Source organism: Lepidochelys kempii, chromosome 7, assembly GCF_965140285.1.
Source record: "Lepidochelys kempii isolate rLepKem1 chromosome 7, rLepKem1.hap1, whole genome shotgun sequence".
In the NCBI taxonomy this organism is placed as follows: Eukaryota; Metazoa; Chordata; order Testudines; family Cheloniidae; genus Lepidochelys; species Lepidochelys kempii.
Genome location: NC_136386.1, coordinates 12,710,179 through 12,722,650, shown reverse-complemented (window position 1 = coordinate 12,722,650; position 12,472 = coordinate 12,710,179).

Below are 12,472 nucleotides of genomic sequence, written 5' to 3'. Positions count from 1 at the left end.
GTATTCAAGACGTGGGCATACCATGGATTTATATAAGGGCAATAAAATATTCTCCATCTTATTCTCTATCCTTTTTTTTAATGATTCCTAACATCCTGTTTGCTTTTTTGACTGCCGCTGCACACTGCGTGGATATCTTCAAAGAACTATCCACGATGACTCCAAGATCTCTTTCCTGATTAGTTGTAGCTAAATTAGCCCCCATCGTATTGTATGTATAGTTGGGATTATTTTTTCCAATGTGCATTACTTTACATTTATCTACATTAAATTTTGGGATAGGTAGAGCCAAAGAGAGAGTCTATAAAAAGATCTTAACAACAATATTCCAAAATATTTCAAATTATTGGAGGGCAAATCCTCCATGCCTTTGACTCTGATACCCCCATTGCTTTGTGCTTTGCACAGTTATGGATATCTGTTTTTTGGATAGCGTCAGAAGGAGATGAACCACTAATGCAACCCGTACTATCTCCATTCCATACCTAAACTAGAATCCAGATTTATAAGATTTCAGGAGATCTGCGGCAGTTAGATATCTAAAAGCTGTGTTGCCACAAGCTTTTTGATAATCTTAACTGAAAATGGAAGATTAAACCTAGGGTAATCATTGATTACCAGTGTTAAGGGATTTTATTTTGAGCAGTAGCCACACAGATATTTTTTTAAGAGATGCAAGCAATCTGCTTTCCTTCAATGAAATGTTGGCAGTTCACCACAATGGGTCCAGTACTTTCCAACTCCACCAGCTGGCAAGGACATTGATCCTGAACATAGCTTGACACACAAGGCATTTCCAACATCGCTGGTACCTCAGAGAGTGACACTGAATGAAACTCAAGCAGAGAAAACTTAGGCAAAATCTTGAAGGGACAAATGCTTTCTCTGACTATATCAGACAGCTCTGACTGTGCACTGCTCACCACAATGGGGCACTAATCCTGATTAAGGCCTGGGGGTGCCACTGAAAAATAAAGATTGCATAATAATGAATAATGGGTCTCTTCCTATGAGGAAGGTGTGCAAGGCCTACATTTACAATATCACATGAGTTTTGCCTACATTTTTGGTGTGTTCAATTCACTTTGGGTGCTGAACATAGTTTAGGCTGAAAAATTTGGCAAAAAATGTGTATTTGTTTTAAGAACATAACCTGATGGCTTCAACGTCTTCTTTTTTATTCCTTTTTAAAAACTTTTTTATTTGTTGAGATAGATTTGCTCTTAGTGAGTTCCTAATTTGAAAGTAACTCCATGGAATTCACATCAATAAAGCAAACAATGATATTGTGCTTCAAAAGTAACCAGGCATCCAGTCTGGAAGCCCTTCCTCGCATGAGCAGTCTTACTGAATAAGGGCTGCAGGATCAGGCCCCTAATTACTTAGCATGTACCTCTGAAGGGCATTATAATGCTACTAGACTCTGTCTCAGAGCTCCATTGGAGTCCATAATGAACTTCTCACTTTATAAAAGACTTCGCGATAACTCATGAAACACTTACTATAGCTCCCAAGAACAGCTATACAGAAATCTCTGTGTTTTCACAATTTGCTTCATCCCTGCAGAGGTGATTTAAAAGTCACTGCTGAGAGCCTACTGTTCAAATTCAACTCGGTTGTAAAGCTTTTCCAGATGTATGTTTCCATAGTATTTTTCACACTGGTAAGCTACAAAGGGGACAAGCACGGAGCTGCTCCCATGTCCACTGAAGTCAATAAAAGTTTTGCTATTGACTTCCCTTGATGCAGGATTGGGCCCATTCTGTATGTTGTAGATAAATGCCATTCAATACCAGTCCATGCCATACTCACTGTATCAACAGAAGTTCTTGTCTACACAAGAAAGGGTTTGCCAGTGTAGTTATGCAGGTGCATACACAGCTTATACCAGCAAAAGTTGTTATATCATTTCCTCAAATGAAAAAAGCTATACTAGAAAAAATAACTGGGTCCACAGTAGGGTTTGTGCTGGTATAAAAATGTCCTAAAAAGCAGTCCCATCCCTCCATTTGATATTACCGTACTTACACACATTTCTAGTGTAGGCCAAGCCTAAGGAGGAAGGAATAGCTTTTCAGCCATTGTGACCAACAGACCATTTAAATGAATGATTTCAGTATTATTTCAATTATTTTCAATATTAATTGGTTCCATAACCAGGCCTAGGACCAATTTCTGAATGCAGCTGTAAGAAAGGGGAGGAAGTGTAAGATACCCATAGAGAGCTACTTACCCACAGAGACAAACCTAGCACACTCCTGGCTTGGCTAGAGGATTGCTTCATTTCAGTTTACATAGCTGAAATCCTTCAAAGATTTACACATGGATTTAAATTTATGCCCTGAAAGTAGACCCACTGTCTACTCTCAATACACAAGCATACGCATAAGACTTTGAGGGATCAGGAGCTTAACACAGCTGCTCCCAAACAACCAAAGCGTTTGAGTGGTAGCAGCACTAATGTCAGAATAAGCACATAGAAGATCCAGCTGCAAGATGGGGGAATCCATGGATAAGTCTGCCTCAATCTCTGTCCGGTCATCAGTGGCAAATGCAGCAGAATCCATCTTGATAAGAGAAAAGAAGAACATAAGTGCAGGGAATTTCAGTATTAGATGGCAGATTTTCAGAGTGACGCAGGGACAGTGGATCAGCAACAAGGTGCCAGGACTATGAAATCACTGGATATCAGGAGCTAGCATACAAAGTCAACCTGTGTATTAAAATCTAAGGTTCTAACTAAAGCTGTATGTTCACAATCTTGTTTCTAATGTAGTTAGGAAGGGTCTGATAAAATTTAAAAAATCCTTCCTTCCAAGATGTAGATTCTTAGAGGTGCTAGGAAGATCTGTTGGGTTTGCACTGGGGTGTTTAGCAGGGGTTCAGGGTGTTACAAGTAGAGCTGGGTGACATTTTTTTGCTGGCTTTTTTCTGACAAAAATGCAGATTTGGGTCCACCGAAACATGAGTCCATGTCAAATTCCCTGAATGATTTGGGCAAGAAAACAAGCTGAAACGTTTTGTCTCAACACTTTCTAAACGTAACATTTTGATTTTTTTTTTAAATTCATAATGGCTTTTTCTTTCAAATTTTACTTCAGTTAAAAAGTAAAAGGTTAAACTCAAAATTGAAATGAAACATTTTGTTGAACCCGAAACAAATTTTATTTTACCTTTTCAGTTCAGCTAGTGAACTGAAAAAATCAGTTATTCATACAGTTCTAGTTACTAGCAAATTTTCCCTGTGAGAGTGGCATCTTTCAGTAATCCCACTGCTTAAATGGATTCATACCGCTAATATAATTACAGTCATAAAAGGAATAGAAAAGTCCCATTGCTTTATTACTAATAGGATTGTGGGTAATATTGCTCAATTGTTTAAATGTAAACTATGTAAAAGCAGGTTTCAGAGTAACAGCCGTGTTAGTCTGTATTCGCAAAAAGAAAAGGAGGACTTGTGGCACCTTAGAGACTAACCAATTTATTTGAGCATAAGCTTTTGTGAGCTACAGCTCACTTCATCAGATGTATATCGTGGAAACTGCAGCAGACTTTATATATACACAGAGAATATGAAACAATACCTCCTCCCACCCCACTGTCCTGCTGGTAATAGCTTATCTAAAGTTATCATCAGGTGGGCCATTTCCAGCACAAATCCAGGTTTTCTCACCCTCCACCCCCCCACACAAATTCACTCTCCTGCTGGTGATAGCCCATCCAAAGTGACAACTCTTTACACAATGTGCATGACAATCAAGTTGGGCTATTTCCTGCACAAATCCAGGTTTTCTCACATCCCCCCCACCCCCATACACACACAAACTCACTCTCCTGCTGGTAATAGCTCATCCAAACTGACCACTCTTCAAGTTTAAATCCAAGGTAAACCAGAACATCTGGGGGGGGGGGTAGGAAAAAACAAGAGGAAACAGGCTACCTTGCATAATGACTTAGCCACTCCCAGTCTCTATTTAAGCCTAAATTAATAGTATCCAATTTGCAAATGAATTCCAATTCAGCAGTTTCTCGCTGGAGTCTGGATTTGAAATTTTTTTGTTTTAAGATAGCGACCTTCATGTCTGTGATTGCGTGACCAGAGAGATTGAAGTGTTCTCCGACTGGTTTATGAATGTTATAATTCTTGACATCTGATTTGTGTCCATTTATTCTTTTACGTAGAGACTGTCCAGTTTGACCAATGTACATGGCAGAGGGGCAGCTTTCCTAAAAGCTGGTAACAATGGCAAATAGGCCTAGTCTCTTAGGAACCTCAGTCCCATCTTCAAAAGTGACTTAGGGACCTAGGAAACTAAGTCCGATTTTGGGCTAAGTGCTTAAGTCCACTTTGAAAATGAGACTTGGGCTCCTAAGTCACTTATAGCCAGATTTTTAAAAGGTATTTAAGCACTTAAATATGCAGATAGGTGCCTAGTGGGATTTTCAGAAGTGCCTAGCTGTCCAGCTCCCTTTGATTTAAATGGGAATTATACACCCAGAAATCTTTGAAAAATCTCACTAGGCACCTATCCCTGTCTTTAGGTGCCTAAATACCTTTAAAAATCTAGCCTTTAGGCACTTTTGAAAATGTTGCCCTAGAGCTGCTATTGATAAACTCTGATACACAACATATTGGAAACTTTCCCCAGCTCTAAAGCCCAGAAAGAGAATGAGGCTATGTCTTCATTGACAAAGAAAGGTGTGCTTTGACCATGGAATAACACACACATACACATTAGTAATCCCACTGTAGAAACATAGTGGAGCCAAGCTACTGTAACGTTTACCACAAGGCTAGGACAGCCAGGGGAGAAGTATAGTGACAACCTCACCTAGCTACCTCTCAGTGAACGCTACAAATGTCTTGTCTCCACTTAGTTTTCTTGCTATACAATGCCATCTCACGTTTGTTTTCTTGGTGTAAGAAAAACCCCAACAACAACGACCCTTTATGTCAGAAGACAGAGCCTGAGACTGCAAAGTATGACTATCTGATAATGTTATCAGACAGATACCTCGAAAGCAGAAGTGAGTTGGACTGGCTGGGTGCGCGTATAAGTAGCACTTATGCACCTATATTCAAAGCAAGTCTCCTAGTAGCATTATTTTGGTAGTCTCATTAAGAGTCAGTGCAGAAGGGACACTTGGGTTGCATTCATTTTGATGAAATACCTGAAAAATCTCACATGCACAGTTATTTTGACTGGGACTTTTTTTTTTTTAAATCAAAGAAATCTTAGTTTACTACAGGAGATCCTCAAATCCTCAGGGCATTTGGTGTATGTGTTATTCACTCAGAATACTTACTAGCCTCTTCCTATAAACACAAGTATTAAAATGGTAGATATAATTTATGGGGGCAAGCAGATGCATTGCAATTCAGCCATGTTACGACTCGGGTTCAATGCCTTAATGGGCTGAATTAGGAGAGATCAAGAGCTATTATGCTTGCCTGGATGAGGACATTGTCATCATTCAGTATCATTCCCCTACATTGCCAGGGGCATATACATTTCCATACAGCTGGTGACATTAATTAAGGTTGCCTTTTAGGAAATTCCTCAAGGGTCCCATGCTAGTCCCATAATTAAGTACTGTCTAAGCATAAACATGCAATCCAGTGCAGTTTTAAAATCAGTGAGGCAGATCATCATCTCAGCTACACTGAGATAATAATGGAATAATAGCGAAGGGAGAAGAGAAAAATCAAACCTAAAAAAAACAAGAATAGGAAAAAATCCCATCCTTTTAGTGCCATTGTGCCTATTGTACAAAGAATTGTCCTGTCTATCCACATGCCAGTGCTATCGTTTAATTGATTTTTTAAAAAATAAAGTGCTAAAACAGGGTGAAATCCTAGTCCTACTGAAATCTGTGGGAAAACTCCAATTGACTTCAATGAGGCCAGGATTTCACCCACAGACTGCATGGGACAAAATCATTTTGCAGAATCAGAGACCTCTCTCTTTACATTTCTATCTTCATCCTCTGTGTCCTTGCAAAGATTTTCTGGTGCTCCTTCCCCGTCCTCCTGCTTGGACTCAGCAGCGCTCATTAAATGGCACTGAAACAGGGTTTTACTGAAAACGCATTAAAAGCCCACAGAGAAGGCATCACTGTTCTGCCCTGCCTTTGCTGCTCTCATAAATAACATGAGTAAATAAAAGGCAGAAGGGGGTAAATCCCTTTCCCACAGCCAAGGAGGCTGCCCTTAGCACCACCTTCATTCTCCCAGCCTTTCCTAAAGCTTTATACTTAAAATACTAACATTTCAGACCAGACCTTTAGAATATTGGTAGCACACAGGGGATGAGGATTCTTCTGGCGTAGGGAATCCCCAAGAGACATACAGCCAACTCTAGGCCATCATCATCCAGCCCCCCCCCTTCCCTCTGCCATTGTGTTGGGAGGGCATGTCTGGGGGGGGATGCATGGCTAGTGTAATAACCACTAAGCTCATGCTCTAATAAATTGGTTAGTCTCTAAGGTGCCACAAGTACTCCTTTTCTTTTTGCGAATACAGACTAACACGGCTGCTACTCTGAAACCTGTCACTAGGGGGCTGTTACAAGCGGATATAAATTGGAGCAGCTCAGTTTACTCTGGGCGCCACACCAGCCTTCAGACAGCCGAGGATCAAAGGAGTGCAAGGCAGCATACAGACACTTTTGCCCTTCCCCTCACCTCTTATCTCTGCTGAGCTGTGCTCAGCTGGATTGAAACACTGTTAATTGCCTATTTTATGAAGCTTTCCTCTGCTCTGTCTCTATCTCTCTGGCTCAATGGTCCATACAACCTGCTCACATCAAAGAGAAAAACATACTCTGAACTAGATGGCAATGCCTCACTTTTAATCTGAAGGCAACTACCATTTTAGTTCCAGTGCTCCTCTATCATTTCCCACTCTTAGAAAGCTTGATATTTCCACTAGTCTTGTACATGGCGCATAACCTAGGTAGCTATGTCTGGGAAGTGCCCCCAGAGGCTCACAAACAGTTTGTTGCAGCTGTGATTTTCCACACACGTTTCTCACAGAGATAAACTGGAATTGCAATGTGTTCCTCAATGAAATTGCAGTTAATTGCGGCTATCAAAGGGAATGTCTGCTCATTTTCTTCTCACAGCGCCATTGTAAGACACCTTCCCTGTTTTCCTATTTATTTCAAAATCCAGATCAATACTGCCTTCCTTAAAACTCTCCATGGTCTTGTTCCAGCCAGCCTTATTTTAGCTTACACGTACACCACAACTACATGGTCCTTCCAGTGGAATACTGTCCCTCCTTACCATGATAATGTCTCAGCTGGAGTATTGTGTCCAGTTCTGGGCACCACACTTTGGGAAAGAGGTGAAGAAATTGGAGAAAGTCCAGAGAAGAGCAATAAAAATGATAAGAGGTCAGCAAAAAACGTGATCCATGAGGAAAGATTGAAAAAAAAGTGTTTGTTTAGTCTGGGAAAGAGAAGACTGAGGAGAGACAGGAGAACAGTTTTTAAGTACATAAAAGGTTGTTATTCAGAGGAGAGTGATAAATTGTTCTCCTTATTCAGTGAGGACAGGGTAAGAAGTGATGGGCTGAAATTGCAGCAAGGAAGATTTAGGTTAGGCGTTAGGAAAAACTGTCAGGGTAGTTAAGCACTGGAACACATTACCTAGGGAGGTTGTGGAATCTCCCTTGCTGGAGGCTTTTAAGAACAGGTTAGACAAACACCTGTGAGGGATGGTGTACATAATACTTAGAGTATCTAGTCCAGTCCCTTGCACTGAGGTAGGACTATCAATATCCTTGTGAGATCTACATTTCTGTTATTCTATGTTCCCTGCACATCTCAGACTCGTAAGGGTGAAATCCTGGTCCTATATAATTCATTGTGAGTTTGGCTATTGATGTCAAGAGGGCCATGATATCAAGAGGCCCAAGAGCCTCAACAAAGCCTAAAATAACATTAAGGCTATTATTAATTATTATTATTGCAATAATGTGTATTACAGTAATGGTGGCAATAAGAAGTCTTACTTGGTGATCAAAAAGAAAACCATAGAAACAAGAAGTCAAAAAAAATTCAAGTCCATCTTGTGCTCCTTGGATTTCCGTGGCGCTCTTTGATGCTATTTACTTACCCACATTGAAGTACTGCATAGCTCACATAGTTTCTGTTTTACGTTCATTTCTATTGGCAAAACAAGGCTGATTCAATCTGAGAAGCAACCACAGGCTAGTTCTCTTTTGTTACTTCAAGTACCCTATTAACACAGAGGCCATGCAATCCACAGCTCAGCTAGATTCATTAATTTCTTGGGCTGCTCATGAAACACAGTCCTATCCTAATAATAATATTTCAGAATTTTTGCCTCAGCTAGCAAAGCATAGAAAAAAAATCCACACAATAACTAAGAGAAATAGGCACTGCTTAATAATTTAGATTTTCCTCAGTGCGGCAGTTGGTTTATTGCAGATTCTGTTGTGATAAGAACGTATTTGGGGGACTAGATTAAAAAAAGATTCTGTAAACTGAGCTGAGTATTTAAATGTGGGGGGAAAATGAAGGCTAAGAACTGTGTGGTGAAGTGCATCAAGAATACTAATTGAATATGGTCACTTCTTTCATCAATGTTAAAAGAGAATGAGGATCAGCTCTAGTAACATAGCTTTTCAGGAAGCAAAATATCCTCTAAGGGCAGATTTCTGGGTATTTGTTTTGAAATGGAAATAAATAGTTAAGATTTCATTGCCACAAGGAATATTAGCCACTGGTTGGACCATAATCTTTACTGCTATTTTAGAAATACTGGGTGTCCTCTGGCCCAAATCCTCAAAGGTATTTAGGCACATAACTCCCATTGATTTCTCTGGGAGCTCACACCTAAATACCTTTGAGGATCTGAGTCCTAGGGTCCCCATTTACTCCTCCGCAAAGTGAATGTTAAACAGCACCATTCTGAGCCACAGGCCTTTCTCTGTGTCAGATCCTCCAGTCCAGCCAAGCTTCAATGAGTGCAGCTCCAGGGATAGGAGGTGGCTTTACGCCTCCATCCTAGGACAAACCAGGTGCCAGCTTTGCCCCACCACAATTTATAGCAGCATCAGAGTTGCTCTAAATTGTACCCAGCTGGCAATCACAGTTCACCAGCGCACAGCAGCACTCTGACCTGACTTCTTTTTCTTTAGCTTCTATTGTCAGCACGATGCCAGGAGGATACAACAACATCTGGGGATTTCTTATACACCAGGAGAATCCTCAGAAGGCCCATTAAACCATCTTTATGACCCAAGAATCAGAGTGCTGCAAAGGGACAATAACAGGGCCACAGTTCAGGCTCTCTGTCCAACTGCTCACTGACCAACATCTGTCAGGTATGGGAAGGCATCTGAATCATAACTAAGAATGCAGTACTTAGCATATGTATAGTGAGAGATATCAGATGAGCTCATGGCCAGATTTCTGAGGGCATATAGCAGTTTCCATTGTGACAATTATGGCCAGATCTCAAAAGAGCTCAGCACCCAACCTGCTGAGCAACTTCAAAATCTGGCAACTTATTTTGGTGCCTAATTGGGATGGTAGGTTTTTTTTTTCCCCGAAAACCTGACTTGTCTTCTGGCTGCTGACCCCTTCTGTAAATGCGGACCCTCTATCCTTCCAATCCTGAAGCATTTTACAAACATTTGAGTGCAGTTATGGCCTCAGTACTGACTTGTGTGTTTCCTGTGTGCATGCCAAACCACACCAACTACTTATTGAGAAAAATAAAGGTTAACTATTTTTTACTCCTGTTAGCCCCCTAAAGCCTAATCTTGGAGAGTAATGACACTTTCAATCTGGTTTGCACATCAGTACCAATTGCTAAATCTTCATTACTGGTGATGATGCTCAAACCCAAAAGAGCCAAGCTTGTCTTTTGAGTTTGCAGTGCCAGCCATTAGACAAAATGTACTTTTCACTGGTTCTGATTTCCATCAGATTACAAGACAAAATCCCATTATGACATTTTTATGGAGTCAGTGTTTAGTGTAAGCAGCTCAAACTGCCTCTCATTAAAGTCAATGGAAAAAAGGTCTATCAGAATTTGATAAGGCCCTCCCTGTTGTTCTCAAGGTCACACAAAGTCTGTAACAAAGCCCTGAATAGATTCTCCTGACTCTCATCCCTGTGTCTTAACCAAAAAATGTCCTGCCTCCTGTTAAATATCATAAAATGAATTTAGAGGAATGAGAGCCCAGGGAATCTTAAAATGTTATAAACATGCAAATACTGTGGACTATATTCCACATGGAGCCATAATTTGTGGGCCATTTTGTATCCCTTTTAAATTAAAATCACAGTAGGTAAAGCTAGCCCAGTGTGCACGGTTAAAGAGTTTAAAATATTTTTGTTCATAGATTTTTTTGATTCTTTATATACCAGGTGCTATTCAGGAAACAATTTTTCTGCTCCTGAAAGACAAAAGAATTTGTTCTGAAAATTAAATTATTCAGGAAACCAGTTGGTAATTTGGATTAATGTGTTTGCATGCTTTAAAATGCAAGGAATATAGTTAACAAAAATATCCAGTTAGTTATTTAAACATACCTTGAGATACAAACCTCTAGCTGCAGAAGAAGGGTTAAATTGGAAGAAAAATTGTAATTAGTATGCAATATGCAAAGAGAAATTTGCCAGCCAAAAGTATTCAGTATCACTGTAATAGTAAAGAGAAGCTATTGCCAAGCTCAAAGAAATGTGGCTGAACTGTAGATCCTATCTAGGGGTTAGCAAGAGGAGAGTTAATACTCTCTAGCTCTATGTAAAACCCATAAGATAGATTCTGACCTAGTGCAAATCAACATAGCTCTGTTAAATTCAATAGAGCTATGTTGATTTACACCAGCTGATGATCTGAGCTCTTATCTACCTGCCCTAATTGCAGGGATTGCCTGAAGAGTAAGGTTAAGCCAGCTGTCCTGAATCAAGTAATTCTCCCACTAAAATATAAGAGGGAGAGGCTTAAAGCCATTAGGTGGTTGTATAAGGAGCTAAGCTTTAGAAGGATTAGTTAGTTATGCTGGCTGTTTTGTTACCCACTAACTTTTGAAGTGTCACAGCTTTGTTTATTTAGGGTTCTGAAACTGAGTTAAGAGAAACTTAATTCAAGTCCTGGCTCTGAACAATTTGTGGTTATCTGGTCTAATTCTGAGAAGCTGGGTGCATCTGCAGTCTAACACTGTGTGCCTGGAGGGAAAGGGTTCTTGAACTTTACAATAGCAGGCCTGTCCCATCACAAAATGTGAGAAGATATAAAGGGAGAAGAGTGAAAAGAAACTAAAAGGAGACAAAAGACCTCAAATTTATTTCTCTGCCAAATAAATCCCTTTGGGGAATGTACAAAACACTTAAGGAAAAATCAGGGCCAAATCTTCCTCTTTTCCAATTCAATTCTCTCTTAAAAAGATACTTCCTCAGAAGTCCCCTTCTGCCTTTCCTATTGTGATAGACCCTGTCTACTAGGTCTATATAGGTTCTTGCAGAGAGGAAAATTGAGAACTTAAAAGGATTAAACACTTATATGACTAATGAAATCATCCACACTGTCACATTAAATAGGATTTAAAGCATTGGGATAGAAACCTTGCTTCTTCAGGGTATGGACCAATCACTAACTGAGGGTGTTAGTAAGAAACTTCTTGTTTGGGTAAGTTATTCTATAAATCTTTACTCTATGAGTTTTTGAATCTTCCTCAGAAGAATCTGATACACACATTGAGTTTGATGGATCACTAGGCTGATCAGGTAAAATAATTACTATGTGTCTATGTTCCCACTTAAATAGTTGCTTATTCATACAACATTTTTTTCATTAACATCCCCAAAGATAAGAGGCAGCACACAGCAAATGAATGCATATTAAGCTGTGCTGTTCAAGAAGGGTTCCTACTTCATTTCTGACTAATATGATTAATATAGAGAGATTATAGTACTTAATGTGTAATAATTTAAAGAGAGTGGGATGAAGAGATTATGGAGAGACAGAATATATCTAGGAGCCCTTGGATACTTTTGAAAATACCTACTCATTTAATGTAATCTGTTCCATCCAAAAGCAAAACATTCTTCATAAATATATATATTATTTGAGCCCCAGGAAAAGTTCACCTCAATTAAATGGAGTTTAAAAGTATCTGGAGATGAGGTGGATTTCAGCAGAGGCAGGAAAATCATCCCAACTTTCTGGTCAATTAGGTGGCAGAATTTTTCAGTGGTCCCTGAGAACATCCAATGGCTTCATGTATATTTGGAATTGAATTAAAACCTTTACGGTTCTGAAATTATCTTATAGTGGCGTGGGTTTCCACTTCTAGTTTCCAAGTGGGACTGGAAGAAGTAGTTCAGCATATAGCAAGTTTTTGCAGGGTTTCAATCCTAATATCACAGATGAGAAGTTCTGAATAGTTCAAAGCTTTGGATGAAGTGTCCAAACTCCTATCCTTATCAGC